The 20,363-nt window shown below is 42.7% G+C and overlaps 1 long non-coding RNA gene across 1 annotated transcript; it reads left to right on the top strand.

Moving 5' to 3' along the window:
- Positions 1-499: 499 nt before the first annotated feature.
- Positions 500-3,951, top strand: LOC128109273 (uncharacterized). Its single transcript, XR_008217774.1, has 2 exons — positions 500-1,464; positions 3,374-3,951. It is a non-coding gene; the product is annotated as an uncharacterized LOC128109273 (long non-coding RNA).
- The last annotated feature ends 16,412 nt before the right edge of the window (positions 3,952-20,363 follow it).

Below are 20,363 nucleotides of genomic sequence, written 5' to 3' on the forward strand. Positions count from 1 at the left end.
GCATGATCTGCCTTCATAACAGCCCTAAAGACTGACCACGAGGCCAGCAATGGTGGCACACACCTGCAACTCCAGCACTTGGCAGGCTGAGGCAGGAGGACCAGGAGTTTGACACTACATAGGCTACATGATGAATTTGAAGTCAGCCTCACATACATGAGAACCTGTCTCAAAAACAAGGGAACAGATTCTGCTAATGCCATCTTGGAGTTTTAATAATTTTAAATTTCTTTTTAATTAAAATATAATTACTTCATTTCCCCACCTCCTGCCTCCAACTCTTCTCATGACCCCTTCCTTTTCTTAACTATTCCCACATATATAAACAATATATACATATATATTATTACATATATACATGCACACATATATAATCAAATCCATATCTAATACAACCTGCTGAGTCTGTTTAGTGATGTTTGTATGTGTATGTTTTTAGAGACGACTACTTGGTATTGGATAACCGGTTAGGTAGCTCATCCTTGGAGAAGACTAATTAATTCTCCCTCTCTCAGCAGTCATTTGTTGCCTGTAGCTCTTCCTCTAGGGGTGGGACCTCACGATATTCCCCACATCCACTTTGGTACGTCTGCTGGTATTGTTGTTGTTCCGATCTCGTGTAGTCAACTGTGTTGCTGAGATTGCATCGGTAGCCTAACTGTCGTATCTGCAGCAGACTTCCTATGCTCTGGCTGGTAGAACTCCTAGCCACTCCCCCTTGATCGCACATGTGCTAGCAAGACGCTTAGTCATTCACTTGGTCATTCCAGGGCCTTGTGTCCCACGTAATCTGTATGCTGCATGATCACATAATCTACTCGCGTGTGTGTCGTAGCTATGGAAGCCCACATGTGCGTGTGCAGGGGAATCCATAAAAGTGGGTCCCACGTACCCCTCCCCATTTCTCCTTGCACAACCATAGGCCTAAGTGTTAGGATCCTGCCCTCACTCCTGCATATGCGTAGTTCAGGGTCTTGCATCTTACATAATCAGTGTGTGCTGGCAACTACGTATGCACCTTAAAAGCTGGACGCAGGCCCCACCCTCTCTCTCTGCTCTCTCTCTGTTCCCTGCTCTGCTCTGCTCCAGCCATCTTTCTCGCCCTCCTCTCTCCTATCCCCTCCCTCCTTCCAATAAAGCTCTCTGTAACTCTGGTAGTCGAGGCTGTGGCTTGTGACTTTTCCACCCGTAGCCAGCGCTGCCACCAGCGCTGTTTATTGTCCTTTCATTTGGTGCCCTGACTCTAGGAAATTCTGCTCGCTCGGCATCCAGGGCTGAGTGTTGTCGGAAACCTATACCGAGGACCTGCGACTGCCAAATCTGGATCCGCTGTTTTCATTTGCCCAGCCACCACTGCCACCACCACCACAGTACTGCATGGGAACTGTGCTCGCGCTGCTGCTGCTGCTGCTGCAGCAACCACAGGCACCACATCTCCCCCCACCACACGTGCTGCCAAGATTGGTGAGTCCCCCGCTGTTTCCTGTGACTGCAGTCTGAGCTATAGTCTTCGCACCAGACCCCTGGGGGGTCCTCGGCTGCGTACCACAACACACTCAATCTTGATGAAGTATAGGATGCTGTCCGGGCCCCTGCAGGGTCCTCCGGTACGTACCCCCAGCCCTTACCCTTTCGTGAGGATGGTTCGGGTAATTGTGCTGACAATGCGGTCCACAGACTGCCTGTTCTCAAGGACGCTGAAATAGGCCTGGGGTCCCGTTTGTTATTTTAATTTTTTATTTTTCTCTCTCAGTGCTGCAGCCATGGGACACAGGGACGGATACCAGTAAATTTGGCTGTTTCAACCCTGATATTTCACAGGAATTATCTAACTTCTGCCAGCAAATGGGCAAACAAAAAGTTACCTTATCCCCAAGCTTTCTACCAAACCCTTCTCCTCCATTTCTGATTCTTTCCCTGCCATGTGCAACCACTTCTGTCTATCTGACTTCTGCTCTTGGTATTGGGCGGGCTTTAACTCACCTTAGCTCCTCCCACTCGTTCTCAAGCTGCCCTGAGAAGCACAGATGGGTCTGAAAGCAGGCTAGGATCCATGCAAATAAGTTTACAGTAATCAGGATTGCTCTTTAGCCAGAGATCAGCTTATAGCCTGCCTCCTGGAGGGTCTTCCTAAAGCTGTCCTCAAGCTGGCAGACATCAAAAAAAAAAAAATTAAAGACAAGGAGTAAAACCTGTCTCTTGTTCCCCTAGACCTCCCTGACATAGGACGAAAACTAAGCATCTGGAGAGCAAGGCTCCTGACCCCATAGGCAAAAATATCATCTGTGGCATTCAAGGTATACCAGGGAAGAGATAAAAAGCCTGAGGACAAAATTGCCAAGTGCTGGCATGCTGGCTCCCGAAAGCCATTGGGTTCCTATTCTAAGTGTGAAAAAAAGGTCATGAGGACTAGTGAGTGGTCCACCAGGCCATCAACTGAGCCTTGTTCAAAGTGCTGCCTAGAAAGACAACTGGTCAGCTGACTGCCCCCAGGCACCAAGATGGCATGGGAACATCAAGCTAAGACCTCCAACAGACCTAGGCTCGGCCACAGGCTTTCAGGGAACCCAGAACACAGTGTGGAAGTGATCCGTTTCTTTCCTTCTGGACACCAGAGCCACTCTGGGAGTTTTGGGGCCTCACTTCTCCTATTGTCAGGGTAGGGAGGACAACCTTACTCACCCATCTCACCAAATTTAGTTGCACTTTCAGGGTTACTCAATGGGAAAATATTTCCAGCGAAGATAGGAGCTTTCATTTCATCGCTCCTCCATGTGCCTCACTCCAGACCTGTCAGAAGTGCTTCTCTTTCTTGTGCACACAGACAGGGCCCTGATCTCTGCCTTGTCCCTAATTCCAAAGAAATAAGTTCTCATGCACCACAAGCTTTTCTCTTCCCAGTTCTCTCCTCTAACTCACTGTTCAGCTAATGGTACAGGACCACCACAGAACTGGAGTCCAGAGATCGTCAAGTAAGAAACTGTAACAGCTAAAAGGTATTTACACCCCCAGACCCCAAAGTGTCTGGGCGCTACAAAAACAGACTTTAATATAACCATCTATTACTGTTAAACGCTCTCAACATTTAGTCACCTGCGTCTCCTGGATGCTAAACTAGTAAAGGAAACAGGTGGCTTAAATAATCTGTCTCTGATAAAGCTTATCTCAGGTTAAAATAATTAAAAATATGTTCAATCTCTCTGTCTCTCTCATTAACACTAACCAATACAAGCAGAGTACTAAACACTACAATGGTCACTAATTTTCTCATGACTGCTTCTTAACATGTTCAAAATTTTTCCCAAGCCCCAGAAACCAGCTTAAATCCATCTGGACACGTCAGATCTACTTGAGGCTTTTTCTGTCTCACCAGCATCCTGTCAGACACAAAAGCAGCCAGAGTGCCAAGTCAAGAGGGATGGACGGCTCCAGGGCAGCAGGACAGCCCACCATCCCAGGATGCCTGTCTACCTCAGGAGGCCCCTGCCCTACTTCCCCCAAGAGTCAACCGACGCCCACCAAGTCAGCTGGAAGCAGTGTTTCCAGGAGAAATGGTGCCCCTGTTCCTACTCACTCGCTTTTTTATAATAAGCAAAAAGTTTGGAATGGTAGGATCCTGCCCTCACTCCTGCACATGCGCAGCTCGGGGTCTTGCGTCTTATGTCATCAGTGTGTACTGGCGACTATGTAAGTGCCTTAAAAGCCGGACACAGACCCCCACACTCTCTCGCTGCTCTCTCTCTGTTCTCTGCTCTGCTCCAGCCATCTTTCTTTCTCTCCAGGCCCGGCTCTCCTCTCTCCTATCCCCTCCTTCCTTCCAATAAAGCGCTCTGTAACTCTGGTGGTCATGGCCGTGTCTCGTGGCCTTTCCTCTGGTAACCAGTGCCGTTTGTCATCCTTTCACTAAGCACCCTTTTCTATTCCCTTCCCCTAATAAACTCTTACAGTGGGTTGTGTTGTGCCTTGTGACTTTTCTTGCCCGGTAAACAGTGCTGCATAATTAATAACACTGGCTCTTACAGTCTTTCCGTACTCTGTTCCATAATGTTCTCTGAGCCTTAAATGTGGGGGTTGGGCATCTCATGGTCAGTTGTTTGCTGCATTTTGACCAGGTGTGGCTTTCTGTAATGATCTTTCTGCAAAAAGGATGTTTTTGTTTTGTTTTGTTTTGTTTTGCTTTGTTATAAGGGGTGAGAGCTACACTTATCTGTGGATATAAGGATATGTATTTAGAATGCAATTAAGAATTATACTGGTTGAGGAAATTAGTTAATAGATTTTCCTCTAAGATCCATGGCCTCAATAGCCATAGGTACTTGGTTAGGTTTCCAGTACCAGGCATCCCTCCTGTAGAGCAGAACTTTAAGCCCACTTAGACAGCTATTGGTCACCACCAAGATGTAAGTGTCACTGTTACACCTTTAGGGATGTCTTGCCATGCTGGCCTCTGTTGTGGTTCATAGGCTTCCCACCTTGGAAGGGTGACTGATTGCTTTCCTTCATTGGCAGCTTGCCATCTTGAACACTAGTCCTCAGGGAGGAGGCTTTCAAGTCAGATCCAGCTCAGATCTTCTGAGGCCTGTGTCCAAAGTGTGTGGTGTCTTCAGTAATAGGGACTTATCTCCAAATTCTGTGAGGTAACCAAGGGCAATAGCAATAGCTTATATTGTTTGGGGAGCCTCTTGGCTTCCCCTGACCAATAACACAAAATGAGGTTTCTCATGCCTGGTACTGGGATTTTTATTAGATTGCCTATGGATCTTAGAGGCTAAGCATTATAACCCCATGTGGTATAACTTCATTAAAAATATAGATGTGTGCAAATACACTTATATATATGTAATTTTAGGTAACTGTACAATAATATGATTCCCAATGGCTTTTCAAATATCTTCAGTGTTATTTACCCTTCCTTTCCTCTCCCCAGTTAAAGCCTTCCCATCTTTCCCACTTTTCTCTTCATATCACCTTCATCCCACTGTTTCCCGATTTAGAGCATGCCCCAAGCACCTCACCCCATCCCTTGCATGTGGCCCCTTTGGTTTTCTTGGTTACTCCAGTTTACAAACTCACGCCTGAAGACTTGAAGCTAATACCCACAAATAAAAGAGAACATGTGTCATTTGTCTTTCTGGGTCTGAGTTAACCACACTCAGTATATTTCCCATTCATTTATCTGCAAATTTCATGATTTTTTTAATGGCTTAATAGTATTCCACTGTGTATGTGTACCACATTTTCATGGTCCACTTGTCAGCAAAAGGACTGCTGTTCAGGCTGTTCCCATTCCAGCTATTGTGAAGACAGCAGCAGTGAACCTGGCTGAGCAGGTAGGTGTCTGTGGAACAGGCTGTCAAGTCCTTTGGGTGTGTGCTGAGGAGGGATACAGCTGGGTCATATGGAAGATTTATTTTTAGCTCTTTGAGAGTTCTCCACACTGATTTCCATAATGGTTGGACCAGTTTGCAATCGTACAAATGGTGGAAGAGGGATCACCTCTCCTTGTATCCCCAACATCTGTTGTCATGTTTTCTTGATCTTAGCCATTCAGTTTGGGATAAGATGGAATCTCAAAGTTGCTTTGATTTGCATTTCCTTAATTACTAAGAATGATGAGTGCTTTTGAAAAAATTCCTTAGTCATTTTTATTTCTTCTTTTGAGAACTATCTGTTCAGATCCACAGCCCTTTTTGTTTTTACTTCCCTCTTTTATTAAAAATAGATTATTTTCTCATATGATATATCCTGATTGCAGTTTCTCCTCTGCCAACTCCTCCCAATTCTGCCCCACCTTCCCTCCCATCGGATCCACTCCCTTTCTGACTCTCATTAGGAAAGAACAGGCTTTTAAGAGAGAACAATAAAACATAACAAAATAAAATATAATAAGATAAAATTAAAACTATTACACTGAAGTTGGATAAGACAAACCAAAAAAAGAAAAAGAGCCCAAGAGAGGGCACGAGAATCAGAGACCCATTGTTCACACACTCAGGGATCCCAAGGAAACACTAAACCGAAAGCCATGACATATGTGCAGAGGACCTGGTGCAGACCTGTGTTGTCCCTGTGCATGCTGCTTCAGTCTCTGTGAGCTCATCTCAGCTTTGTTCAGTTGATTTAGAGCAGCAGTTCTCAACTGTGGGTGTGACCCTTTCACAGGGGTCGCCTGAGACCATTGGAAAACACAGATATTTACATTATGGTTGGTAACAGTAGCAAAATTAGAGTTATGGGGTATCAATGAAATAATTTTATGGTTGGGGTCACCACACCATGAGGAACTGTATAAAACGTCCCAGCACTGGGAAGGTTGAGAACCACTGCTCTAGAGGTTATTGTTTTCCCAGTGTGCTCCACCCACTCTCTGGCTCTCACACTCTTTCTGCCTCCTCTTCCATGGGGTTCCCTGAGCTCAGAGGAGAGGGATTTGGTGGAGATCTTCCATTTAGAGCTGTGTGTTCCAAGGTCTCCGTCTCTGTGCAATATCTGCAGAGCCCTTCTTTAAACCTGGTCTTCGTTTTCTTGATTCTTGGTTTTTTGTGTGTTCTTTGTATAGTCTGGATATTAATTGTGGTGATTTGAAAGAAAATGGTCCCCAAAGGAAACTGTATTATTGGGAGGTGTGGCATTATAGGAGCAGATATGGCCTTGTTGGAGGAAGTGTGTCATTATGGAGGCAGGTCTTGAGGTCTCATATATGTGCAAGTTTCACTCAGTGTGATACTCAGTCCACTTCCTGTTGCCTGTAAGATGTAGCAGTTTCAGCTCCAGCACCATGTCTGCCTGCATGCCACCAAGCAGCGTGCTCCTGGCCATGATGATCTGAACCTCTGAACTGTGAGCTGCCACCTCAATTAAATAAATATTTTCATTTGTAAGATTTACTGTGGTCTGCACAACAATAGAAACCTGAACTAAGACATTAATCATCTATATATTTATGTATATATGGCAAAGATTTTTTTCCCACCGTGTGACTTCCTCTTTACTTAATTGTTTCTTTGGTAGTACAGAAGTTTCAATTGCCTACTTGTCAATTGTTGGCCTTAATTCCTGGGCCAAAGGGTTCCTACTCAAAAAGTCATTTCCCACCTATGACTCATATGTCATGCAGGGCACTACCTATGTTTTCTTCCAGCAGTTTCAGTGTTTCGGGTTTAGGTCTTTGATCCATTTTGAGTCATGTTGTGCAGGGTGATAGACACAGCTATAATTTCATTCTTCTGCATGTGGACATTCAGTTTTCTCAATGCCATTTGTTGAAGATCCTCCTTTTTCCCCCAGTATATATTTTTTGGCATCTTTGTTAAAGATCATACAGCTGTAGTTATGTGTACTCATGTTTAGGTCTTCTAAACCAATTTATGAAATCAGTAGCTTTTCTATACACCAACAACAAACATCCTGAGAAAGAGATCATGGACACACTCCCAATCTCCAAAAGTAAAATAGGCTCAGCCTAACTAAAGAACCAGAAGACCTCTGGATAAAAACTTCAACTGTTTGAAGAAGGAGATTGAGAAAGGCACGAGAAAATGGAAAGAACCTCCATCCTTAGGGATTGGTAGAATCAGTGTTATGATAATGAGCACTCTATCAAAAGCAATGTACAGATTCGATACAATCCTAATCAAAATTCCCCTACCACATTATTTATAAAATAGAAAATAGAACAAAAAAAAACCCTAAAATTAATAGAGCACCATAAAAGACAGCAGATAGTCAAAGCAATCCCAAGCAAAAAGAACAAAGTGGAGGGATGGCTGTTCCAGATTTCAAGATAAATTACAGAGCTGTGGTAATAAAACAGTATGGCACAGGCACAAAAACAGGCAGACCAATTATCAACTTTTAACAGAGAGTCACACACTTTCATCTTACATGGGATTCTGCAAACTGCATAGCCCAGGCAGGTGCTGCATATGAAGACCTTTAACAGCAGTTGGAGAGGTGAGAGCCGAGACAGATGTGCGATCTTTTCCTAAGTCACAGTAAATGGCAAGACAAAGACAGACCTCCTGCACACACAGACATAGGTTAGATGTTAAGGACTCTGCTGAAAGTTTGTGAGATGGTAGGCTGTGTCTCCACATGCTGGGCTTAAGTCCAAAGCCCAATACTTGGGAGTGAGCAAGAACCTGGTGCATATTGTCAGTGTTTCTGTTGTTTTATTTTATAGAGGTGTCTTAGTTTGGGTTTTTATTGCTGTGAAGAGTCACCATGACCATTGAAATTCTTCCAAAGAAAAAATTTAATTGAGGTTCAGTCCATTATCATCATGATGAGGAGCATGGCAGTGTGCAGGCAGACGTGGTGCTGACTACATCTTGACCAGAAGGCAGAAAGAAGTTGACTGACTGTCACAGTGAGTGAAGCTTGAGAAAAGAGATCTCAAAGCCCACCCCCACAGTGACACACTTCCTCCAACAAGACCACACCTACTCCAAGGCCACATCTAATAGTGCCACTCCCTTTGGGAGTCATTTTTTTTCAAACCATCACATTCCACTCTCTGGCCCTCAAAGGCTTATAGCCATATCATATTGCAAAAATGCATTCGGTCCAACTTCAAAAGTCTTTATAGTCTATAACAGTCCCAAACTTGTTTCAACGTCCGAAGTCTCTTCTGAGACTCATGCAATCTTTTAACTATAATCCCCTGTAAAATTAAAATAAAAAAGCAGATCACATTCTTCTAACATATATACATTAACCTTCTAAAATACAGGGAAGGGAGCATAGAAAGGAAATACTGGACAAAAACAAGACCAAAAACCAGCTGGGCAAACTCCAAACTCTGTATCTTCACGTCTGATATAGAAAAGAAGTTGGAGGTCTCCAACTCCATTCAGTTTTGTTGACTGCAATACACTTTTTTCTCTTGGGCTGTTTCCACTCCCTGTTAGTAGCTCTCTTCCTCAGACATCCCACAAAGAAATCTCAAAACAGCATAGCATAGACTCTGTCATGGGGTTTTTAGTTTTAACTTTAATGAAGATTTGTAATGAAAAGGAGCAAGCTGAGCAGGGTAAATTACAAACTATAAATTTTGAGGAGAAAAAGAGCACCAGGAAGTGGAACTGAGCTAAATAAATCCTATCTATGTTCAAGGAGATAAACATATTAAGAAATGGAATAAAGGGAGTGGTGACCTCAGGGCAAGATCCCACCCAACTAAGTTTCAACGTGTGAAAAGGAACTAAAGAAAAGCTTAGAGACATGTGTGGTGGGGGTACATCTTTAATCCCAGCACTGTGAAAGCAGAGGCTGGCAGGTCTCTTGAGTTTGAGGTCAGCCTAGTCTACATAGCAAGTTTTAGGACAGCCAAGGTAAGGCAGTGAAGGACTGAAAGCTGATGAAGATGTAATTGAACAAGGGGACTGTGTTCTAGTTCTAGTAAGCAGCAGAACTTGGCAGCTTCAGCCACATGGTTCTGGATTTAGAGTTAAGGATAGAAAAAGGGAGTTATGGAATAAAGCCACTGAGGCCGGGCATGTGCCAGGGGAGTCCATAAATGGAGGCCAAGAGAGGTCATTGCGTGAAGCTGTGAAGTTAAAGCCTGGATTGCCTTGGAGAACCCAAGACAAGAGGTAAAAATTACACAGCATAAAAGGAACCATTTAAAGCATAGAATTGAGTGGCATTTTAGTACTCACCCTTTGTAGAACAAGAACCTGATATGTACACCTATTTCTAAAACACTGCCATTACTTCTAAAGGAAACCTCTACCCACTCAGGAAACCTCTACCCACCCTGCCTGTGCTTTCATGGGTTTATCTATTCTTGATGGACTGTATAAGTAGAATCCCACATCAGGTGATATGTTAAATCCAGTTTCTTTCACTTAACATGTCTGCCTGCATGTCCACACACTTAAATATGTAAGTACAACTTGCTTAGTCTATATAATGCTATTTGTATGTATGTGTGGTACTGACCATTTGGCATTGGATACTCAGTTGGTGTGCTCTTCCCTGGGGAAGACTGTTTCTCCTATTTTCATCACTCCTTAGTTGCCTGTAGTTCTTTGTGTAGGCTTGAGACCTGATGGGCTTCCCCATCTGCTTTAGCATGCCTTGTTGTCATCCTTGTTCAGCTTATGTTTGGGCAGTTGTGTTAGTGAGATTTTGTGGATGCCGCTTCTAACATTCCTAAAAGAAACAATCTCATAGCAAACTCCCTGATCCTCTGTTTCTTACAATCTTTCTGCATCCTCTTCTGCAATGTTATCTGGTCCTTAGGTGCAGGAATGTTTTGTAGATGTATCTATTGGGAGTAGGCTCCACAACTCTGCATTTTGATTGGCTGTGGTGTTCTGCGGTGGTCTCCATCTGTTTCAAAGGGAAGTTCTGTTGATGAGGAGTGGAGACTACACTTATCTGAGGGTATAAGAACAAATATTTAGAGATTGTTGTTAGGGATTATGCTGGTTTAGTAAAGTGGTTGTTTGTAGGTTCTCTTTCAAGATCCATGACTTCTATAACCATGGGTTAAATTTCCAGTACCAGGCAAATTTTCCCTCTTGTTGAACAGGTCTTAATTCCAATTAGAGAGCTGTTGGTTACCACCAAGGTGTTTTTGACACATTATACCCTTAAAATTATCGTGTAATGCTGGTCATTGTTGTGCTTCATAGGCATCATAGCTGGGTAGGACTGTTGGTTTGCTTTCCTCCTTTGGAAGCTGACATGGTGCTTTCTGGTACCATGAAATCTAGTCCTCAGAGAGGAGGCCTTCAGGCTACTTCCAGTTCAGGGGCCTCTGGGACCTATGTCCGAAGTGTGCGGTGTCTTCAACAATAGGGACTTCCCTTCTGTCTCTGGGAGGTAATGAAGGTCAATAACAATTAGTTGTGTGTTTTGGGAATCTCTTGGACAACTGTGACCAACAACTTAAAAGGAGGATTCTCATGCCTGATATTGAGTTCTTTTGTAGCAAGCTCTCTTGTTGGACCCTTTGGACTGCTAGCCTGCAAATAATGACCCAGAGACATTATTAATTATGAAAGTTCAGTCTATAGCTTAGGTTCGCTTCTAACTAGTTCTTATAACTTAAATTAACCAATTTCTATTAATCTACATCATGCCACATGGCTTGTGGCTGTTACTCCTCCTGCATGTCATGCTTCCTCTGCATCTGGCTGGTGACTCTGCCTTTCTTCCCAGAGTCCTCTCTGTCCAGAAGTCCTGCCTATAACTCTTGCCTATCTATTGGCCTTTCATCTTTTTACTACACCAATCACAGCAATATATCTTTACACAGTGTAGAAATATCCCACAACTGTTTTTATCAGATGGTCTTTGGCTCTTGGAAGAAACATTGTCAGTCTAGATGGGAAAATTGCATTTCAATTATAAATGTATATTTATATACTGACTTATCTGCATTATAGTTATTTTTAGGTGGACAGTTAATCCTGTGATTCCTTATTACTTTTCCAGATATCCTTACTGTTGTTCACCTCCTCCTCCTTCCTCTGTGTTTGTCTCCCTCCTCTCTCCCTAACTCTAGCCCCGCCCATTGCTCCCAGTCCCCCATCAGGATCAGATCACCTGTACCCTGCTCTTCCTCGCTGTATTGTTCCCTCACTCACCTACCCCAGCAACACCCATTTTTACCTACCCCAGCATTTCGCTTACCCCAGCAACACCCATTTTTGCTTTCCCGGTGTCTGCATTACTCCAGAATATGTGCTCACATTTGAAGATTTGGAGCTTGGAGGCCCCAATAGAGAGAACGTGTAATGTTTGTCCTTCTGGGTCTGGGTTGTCCACTTGGCATGACATTGTGTAGTTCCATCCGTCTGCAGCTCCAGATCCTGAAGCGGGGTCTTACTGTGGTCTCAACTTTCACCTCTGTCGTACCAGGTGACCTGTGCCCCCCCCCCATGTGCCTGCTGTCCCATTAAAACATCTTTGGAGAAATGTGCATCAAGGTTGTTACCCACCTTTGAATTTGTTTCTTTTTGTTGTTGAGCTGTTAAGATTTTAAAAAAATGCATGTCCTTGTTACAAATCTCTTTCAGATACATGGTTTGCAAATATTTTCTCTCATTGTGTTAGGTTGCCACTTATTTTTTAAATAATATCTTTTCATGCATTATCTTGGTTTGTTTGTTTTTCAAGATAAAGTTTCTCTCTGTAGCCCTGGATGTACTGGAACTCTCTCTGTAGACCAGGCTGGACTCGAACTCACAGAGATCTGCCTTCCTCTGCCGGGCATTAAAGACATGCATCACCATGCCTGGTTGTTTTTTTTTTTTTTTTTTTTTTGAGACAGGATCTCACTAAGTATCCTTCACTGGCTTGGATCTCATGATGTAGGGCAGGCTTGTCTCAAACTCACAGAGATCCTATTGCCTCTGTCTCCCAAGTGCCAGGTTTAGAGAAATGTGCTACCACACCTGGATTCCATTCTGATTTTTTGTGAATTCCAATAGACTTTTCTTTTTTTGATTATTCTTTTGAGCCATTTCAGAGTCTAGTATCAAATAGGAGGCCATAAAGACTTACCCCCTGTTTTCTTCTAAGAGTTTTATAGTTTCAGCTTCCAGATTTAGATCTTTGGTCTATTTGACTTAATCTGATTATGTAATATAAACCAGGTAGGGTGGATTGAAAGAAAATAGCCACTATTAGGAGGTGTGGCCTAAGGATATTGTCACTGTGGGGGTAGGCTTTGAGGTCTCTTTTCCTCAAAGTCAACTTCCTGTTGCCTACAAGCCAAGATATAGCCACTACCACATCTCCTTGCACGCTGCCATGCTCCCTGCCATGATGATAAAGGATTGAACCTCTGAAACTGTAAGTGAACCACTTCAATTAAATGTTTTCTTTGTAAAAGTTGTCATGGTCACAGTGTCTCCTCACAACAATAAAAACCTTAACTAAGATACCAGAGGTTCAACTTCATTCTTTTAAATGTGGCTATCCATTTGTCGGGGAGACTATTCTGCATTCTGTTATCTTGGTATTGTTGATTAGTCATAGATATTTGGTGTTGTTTCTGGACTCTCAATTCTACTCATTGGCCCATATGTCTTATCATTTGTGTATGAGTGTGTCAGGTTGGCCCATGGCCCGTCTTCAGAGACAGGGTACATCAGTACATTCTGGTAAGTGATCAAATGTGCATTTGTCTTACTGTATTTTATGTGGCTGTAACAGAGTATCAGGAGCCAGGGAAGTTCCACATTGGGAAGCTGTATATAATGAGGCCCTCATGCTGCTGGGACTCACAACAGAAAGTGGAAGGGTCCCATGACAATGGAGGAGGCAAGAGAGAGTTGAGAAAGTCAAACTTGATTTGGTGACAACTCGCTCCCAAGGTAATTAATCTAGTTTCACAAGAGAGAGAACTCACTCATTCTGGCTTCCTGAGGCCAGCACTTCCCATGAAGTCTCCTTTCCATCACTGCCAGTCACGTTGAGAAATGAAGGCTCCAACACAAAAATGGGACACAATCACACCCCAGCAATCATTTTTGGATGCTTTGGTAACAGAAGAGCACTGTTAACATTAGGCACAAGGGCTGCCAACAAGTATATTGAGAGGACGGGCTAGGGAATTTCTCAAGAACGTGAAATGAATGTTAAAATAGAAACAGCCTAATGCAATCTTACTTGGCAGCCCTGTCCAAGAAGCATAGCTTTTATTATCTTGGTGGATGAATTCCTCTACAAATACAAGACCAACATGTCAAGGGAAGGAAGATATATCAAAGATACTGCAAGGAACGTGGAAAACATTCTGTGTGGTAAAAGCGTGTGTGGGGTTCGAGGAAAATTAGGATAGACTCGCTTGACATTAACACAAACAATCTCCCCATTCTCACTTTTGAATGTGAGAGATTGCTATTAGTTACTTGCTGTGATAAAACACCATGACCCAAAGCAATCTAAGGTAGAAAGGGTTAATTTGGCTCATAGTTGCAGAGAGATAGAGTTCTTAATGGCTAGAAAGCAGGAGCAGGAAGCAGAGAGATGAATTTCATCAGAACAGGAAGTGAGGTGAGGCTATGAGCCCTCAAAGCTTGTCCCCAGTGACATAATTTCTGCAGCAAAGCTGTACCTCCTAAAGGTTCCATAACCTCCCCAAACAGTGCCACCAACTAGGAACCACGTGTTCAAACACATGAGCCAATGGGGGACTGTCCTCATCCAAACCACAACAGTGGTCAGACTCCTAAGACTAAATTTAGTTTAACTACATGTGATAAAGCCTTTTAAATCATTTAATTTTTTAAATAAATAAATTTATTATTTATAGTCTATTATGTGTATTTGTATTTGGATAATTGCAATGCATTATTTATATTTGTATTATTAATATAGTAACTATTTAAACATTTAAAAATAATTTCCTAACAACAGTTGAGTGTTTATTTTATGTACCATGTTAGATGATATTTGTTAACTCACTCAACAGACACAATATGATTGCCTTGGATGAGCCATCATGTACCATTGGCACAAGGGTGGGACACAGGTAGGCTGTGCCCTCCTGAAGCTGATAGGTCCTCCTTGGGTCTTGTAGGTGATCTAGGTAGCAGAGTTGCAAAATGTACAGATGACTCTGCCTGCTCTGATTCGACTGCTCTGTCCTAAGGCTTCAGACTCAGCTTCCCAGCTAATTAGATCCATCATCGGCCCACATCCTCCTTACCACTCAATTTAGCCAAGGCCCATGGGAGCCCTCAAAAGACCTAGAAAGGAAGAAAACATGAAATCAGTGAAATAACAAGTTTATTGAACATGAATCAGTGGATCCTAAAAGAGCAAGACTTCCTCATGTCCACATTCACCATGAAAATCTTTTCCTAGACCCGGCTTTCTACATACCACACCAATATCCCTTTTTTGAGTTTCAGAACATTATGAATTCATTTCTGAATAAACCCACTTCTGATCCCAGGTCAGAGATCCCAGAGGTTCCCTAACCTCTGTGGCAGGGGGTGGGGTGGAGGTGGTGGTACAGGACAGAATTGCTAGCAGAGGCTGTAACCCATATGTCTAAATATTTAACAGTTGTAAATCCAGTCAACAAACCCTTCAGTAATGTGTTGTAGCATCCTTCCTTGATAAATATAACTTTACAGTGATTCAGAGAGGTCCGAGCCTTGGCTTTCCTGCCCCCCTTCAAACATATTATCTCATTTCATGGGAGGCTGTGGAGACCTGTGTGCATGATCCAGCCAGTAGCCAAGATCCTATTATTTCTTTCTTTCTCTTTTTTAATGATAAATACAAAGCACATTTGTTGAGAACATCGGGAAGGAGAAGGCAAAACATTTTTTGTACATGCTTATGTTTCTTGAACAAATACATGTAAAGCTAAGAGGGACAAAAGAGGGTAATTTGGGCATCAGGATGTGTGTGTAAAGTGCTTTATGTGCATGTGACAAAATACCACAATGAAACTTACCGGAGAATTCATATTGTTTTAGCAGAGGTGGTGCCCAAGGGGAGTGTTACTATGCAGTCCCACAGACCTTCAATATCCAGTTTGCTTTCTGAGGCTTTGGAATTTAGCTATGGTCCCAAATGAGTAGAAAAACCCTAGAAATAACCCGTAAGTTAAAAAAAAAAAAAAGTGGGAAAATATCCATCATGCTCTTTACTTAAGAATTTCTTTTCTCACCAGCGAGGAGGAAGGGGAGACTCAATATTCAAAGGACACTAGAGAACCCCTCAACAACTGGACAAAAGCAGTTAAATTAGATATAATGTGTAAAGCTTACAAGTAGTGTTCAAAAAGACTGGATTATTTCTAAGTAAGTTCACTGTAGTCCAGGTCAACAGAACATTAGAATTCATTCTAATTTTCCAAGTATCTTATTAATAAATACTTATTATAAATATTATATTTTGTATTTTACAATTGAGAATGAAATGTATAAATGAAATTAGAAACAAAATAACAGAAAATAGTCATATCTGATTAAGATGCATATATCAGAACAATTATAAAATTCTGTCTATTATTCTATCTGCCTAAAACCTAAATGTTATCTGATAGTCTCTAAGGAGTTTCTCTAGGAAAGTAGGCTGGAATGCTGCTCACAGCACTGCCTGACCTCCTTGCCAGGGCATTGGTGGAGGTTCTGATAACAGGGGATCCTCTCCCTGGTAACTATGTTCAAGGATAGCTTCCCATCAGGAATCCAGAGGAGCAAACTCTCTCCCCACTGAGGTGGTGTCGCTAATGGACTCCTCCCTTCTCTTTCCTAAGGACATTGGATTTCTGGACGCCACAGCAGGTTCCACCTTAAGACGCCACAGCAGGTTCCACCTTAAGAGCAAATGCTGACCCCAATAGGGTTCCTTTCTTTTGTTTTTTCTTCTATTTTTTAAAATTATTGTTATTGTCTCATATATTACATCCTGACTCTAGTTTCCCCTCCCTCCCCTCCCCCCCACCTCCCCTTTCCCCACCATCCATGGCCCCTCTGTCTCAGCCTCCCAGGGTGATCGAGCAAACATAGCATAACACACTACAGTAAGACCAGGCAAATACCGTCACATTGCGGCTGGACAAAGAAAAGGGTCCCATAAGTAGGCAAAAGAGTCAATGACCACCCCTGCTCCCACTGTTAAGAATCCCACAAGAACACCAAGCTCCTCAGCCAGACATATATGCAGATGACCTAGGTCAGACCCCGAGAGGCTCCCTGATTTCTGCAAGCTCCCATAAATCCTAGTCAGTTGATTTTGTGGGCTATGTTCTCTTGGTATCCCTTACCCGTCTGGTTCCTCTGATCCTTCCTCCCCCTCCTCCGCAGGATTACTTGAGCTCTGCCTAATGTTTGGCTGTGGGACTCTGCAACTGCTTCCATCAGTTGCTGTATGAAGTCTCTCTGGTCTCTTTCTTGAGGATTCTGCTAGGCTCTAGTCCCAGAACACCCTGCAGGCAGGACAAGCTGTAGTTTGAAGGTTCTGTGGCTGGATTGGTGTCGAATCCCTCCACTTGAGTTCTTGTCTGGTTACAGAAGACGGCTGGTTCAGACTCTGTGTCCCCCCATTACTAGGAGTCTTTGCTAGGGTTACTTTCATAAATTCCATGGAGTTTCCATTGCACTAGGTTTCCACCTTGCCTCCCAAGTGCCACCCGATTCCAGTAGTTACTCCCAGTATTTACTCCTCCACCAAGTTGATCCCTCCTGTTCTCAGCCCCATCTGCCCCCAATCCACTCACAAAATCTCTTTTATTTTCTCTTCCAAGGGAGATCCTTGCTTTCCTCCTTAAACCCTCGTTGTTACTTAGCCTCTCTGGGTCTGTAGACTATAGCGTGATTATCTTTTACTTTACAGCTAATATGCACTTATGAGTGAGTACATACCATGTTTGTCTTTCTGGGTCTGAGTTATCTCATTCAGGATGATCTTTTTCAAGTTCCATCCATTTGCCTATAAATTTCATGATGACATTGTTTTTTAACAGCTGAGTAATACTCCATTGTGTATATGTACCACATTTTCTTTATCCATTCCTTGGTTGAGAGACATCTAAGTTGTTTCCAGTTTCTGGCTATTATGAATAAAGCTTCTATGAGCATAGTTGAGTAATATCCTTGCGATAGGATGGAGCATCCTTTGGGGTATGCTGCTCTATCCTATAGCTGGGTCTTGAGGAAGATTGATTCCCAATTTTCTGAGAAACTGATATATTGATTTCCAAAGTGGCTGTACAAGTTTGCACTCCCACCAGCAGATGGATGTGTTCCCCTTGCTCCATATCCTTACCAGCATGAGCTGTCACTTGTATTTTTGATTTTAGCCATCATGACAGCTGTAAGATGGGATCTCCAGATTGTTTTGATTTGCATTTCCCTGGTGGCTAAGGATGCTGAACATTTCTTTAAGTGTTTCTTGGCCATTTGAGTTTCCTCTGTTGAAAATTCAGTTTAGATCTACACCCCATTTTTAAATTGGATTATTTAGTTTGTTGATGTTTAGTTTCTTGAGTTTTTTTTATATATTTTGGAAGTCAGCCCTCTGTTGGATGTGGGGTTGGTGAAGTTTTTCCCATTATGTAGGCTGCTATTTTGTTTAATTGACAGTTTCCTGTGATATTTTGTTCATTCTCTAACAAATAAAGTTTGCCTGAAGATCAGAGGGTGGAGTTAGCTATTCGTTAACCATAGAGGTCTGGAGGTCTCTGCAGATAACAGACAGAAAGTGATATGACTGAGCAGAGAGAGTAAGTGATAAGGCAGGGTAGAGACAGGAACTCAGCCCTTTTTCAGTTTGAGAAGTTGGAGAGGTAACAAATTTCTAGTGGCTGGTTTCTTTGCTTCTCTGATCATTCAGCTTTCACCCTTGATACTTGACTCAGGGTTTTTATTATTTAGAGCAATTAGAATTCACACTACATCTGGCATTCAACTTCAGGGCATGAATTCATGAAAAAGCCGCTTACCTGTGGCTTTGAAGCCACCAACACAGGCCAGAGCTGTACACGGGGCCTCCTGATGAAGTCACCACCTCACTGGCTAGGTTCGCCTCTCTTTTTTCCCTAAGCCTCTGAGCAAGTTTGGCATTTTTCTGTTGCAGCCTCTCTGAAGCAAGCTCCACAGGCCTTTGGGCTCTAAACACTGCCAGAGCTACCTGCTTACCACCGGCCAGCTCAGCCTTTAGGCAGCCTCCATCACGTGTGTTTCTTCCCCACAATCACCTGTGTGCGTTTTCAGACAGCAGGTTCCCTCTCCTGGTAGGTTGTGGGCTTTCCCCGGAACCCCTCCTCAGGCTGCTGCCAAAGTAATTAGCTGACTTGAAAACCTGCTCGGGCCTCTACTGTTCTACAGAGCAGCAGTCAGCCTCACAGCTTCACCATTGTCTGCTGTGGGTATCTGTATGCTGTGAATGTGTTGCTCTGATTGCTTAATAAATAAAGTGCTGATTGGCCAATAGCCAGGCAGGAAGTAAAGGCTGGACAAAGGGAGAGAATTCTGGGAACAGGAAGGCTGAGTCAGGAGACACTTCCAGCTGCCACCATGAGAAGCAAGATGTGAAGGCAGAACTGGGAAAAGGTACCAAGCTACGTGGCTAAACATAAATAAGAATTATGGGTTAATTTAAATGTAAGAACTAGTCAGTAATAAACTTGAGCTAATGGCCATATAGTTTGTAAATAACATAAGCCTCTGTGTATTTACTCGGGTCCGAGCGAATGCAGGATTAGAGGGTGAGAGAGATTTGTCCAGCCCAAAGACCACCAGCAGGCTGGGACACAGAAAAACTCTAGCTACAATCATCTTCCAAAGATTTGGTAAGACAATTGGGATTTCTTAAAGGAGAAATTAATTAAAATAGAGAGCTTTTTTCCCACATTAAAGAATGGAAAATACTATTACAATGGAGGGAGTTAGGTCTCTATATGAAAATATACTGAAATGTTTGAAAATGGAACAATTAGCTGGGCGGTGGTGGCGCACACCTTTAATCCCAGCACTCAGGAGGCAGAGCCAGGCGGATCTCTGTGAGTTCGAGGCCAGCCTGGTCTACAAAGCGAGTTCCAGGAAAGGCGCAAAGCTACACAGAGAAACCCTGTCTCGAAAAATCAAAAAAAAAAATGGAACAATTAAATAAGAGGATAATTAATTTAGATGGGGATTATGTAATGTTAATTATACACATTGTCAGTTTTATCATTAAAATGTTGGTTAATGTGAGTGCTAAAATACAAGTTAAAAAAACATTAAAACAGACCATAGAGATATTCAAACCCAGAGAGAGGAATTTAAAGGAGAGCCAATCTCAGCATTGCATTATAAAATTAGAGAGGAACAGCCTGAGATTTTCAAACAACCAATCTTAATTTATTCAGTTACTTTACAGAAATTGCCAAAGAATAGATATTCCCAACACTTTGTAAGAGCTGAATGGACTCCTATGGAAATGTTAGATTTAAGGAGATTCAAGGCAGTGATAGTCTCATATGGCATGCATTCACCTTTTGTGAAGCAGATGTTAAATTCATGGTCAACTTGTAATAGAATTATCCCTCAAGACTGGAGAGACTTGGTTACAGTAGTCTTGGAGCTTGGTCCTCAATTACAGTGGAGGACCTGGTGGAAAAATGAGGCTAAGACCATTGAACAATGACGTAGGACTAGAGGTATGAAAATCTCCCAAGACCAACTTCTTGGAGAGGGAGATTATGCTAATGTAGAAAGGAAATTTTTATATGATGGCCACACCCTGGCATTATGCCACACAGAAGCTTTGAATGCTTGAGACAGAATTGAAGAAGTAAAGAGTCATTTATTAAAGTCATTTATTAAAGTCATTTATTAAAGCTATACAGGGTCTAAATGAAACCTTCACTGATTTCTTACAAAGTTTGACCTCAGCAATAAATA

Source organism: Peromyscus californicus, unplaced genomic scaffold (genome assembly GCF_007827085.1).
Source record: "Peromyscus californicus insignis strain IS unplaced genomic scaffold, ASM782708v3 Scaffold_14__1_contigs__length_90479793_seg_1, whole genome shotgun sequence".
In the NCBI taxonomy this organism is placed as follows: Eukaryota; Metazoa; Chordata; class Mammalia; order Rodentia; family Cricetidae; genus Peromyscus; species Peromyscus californicus.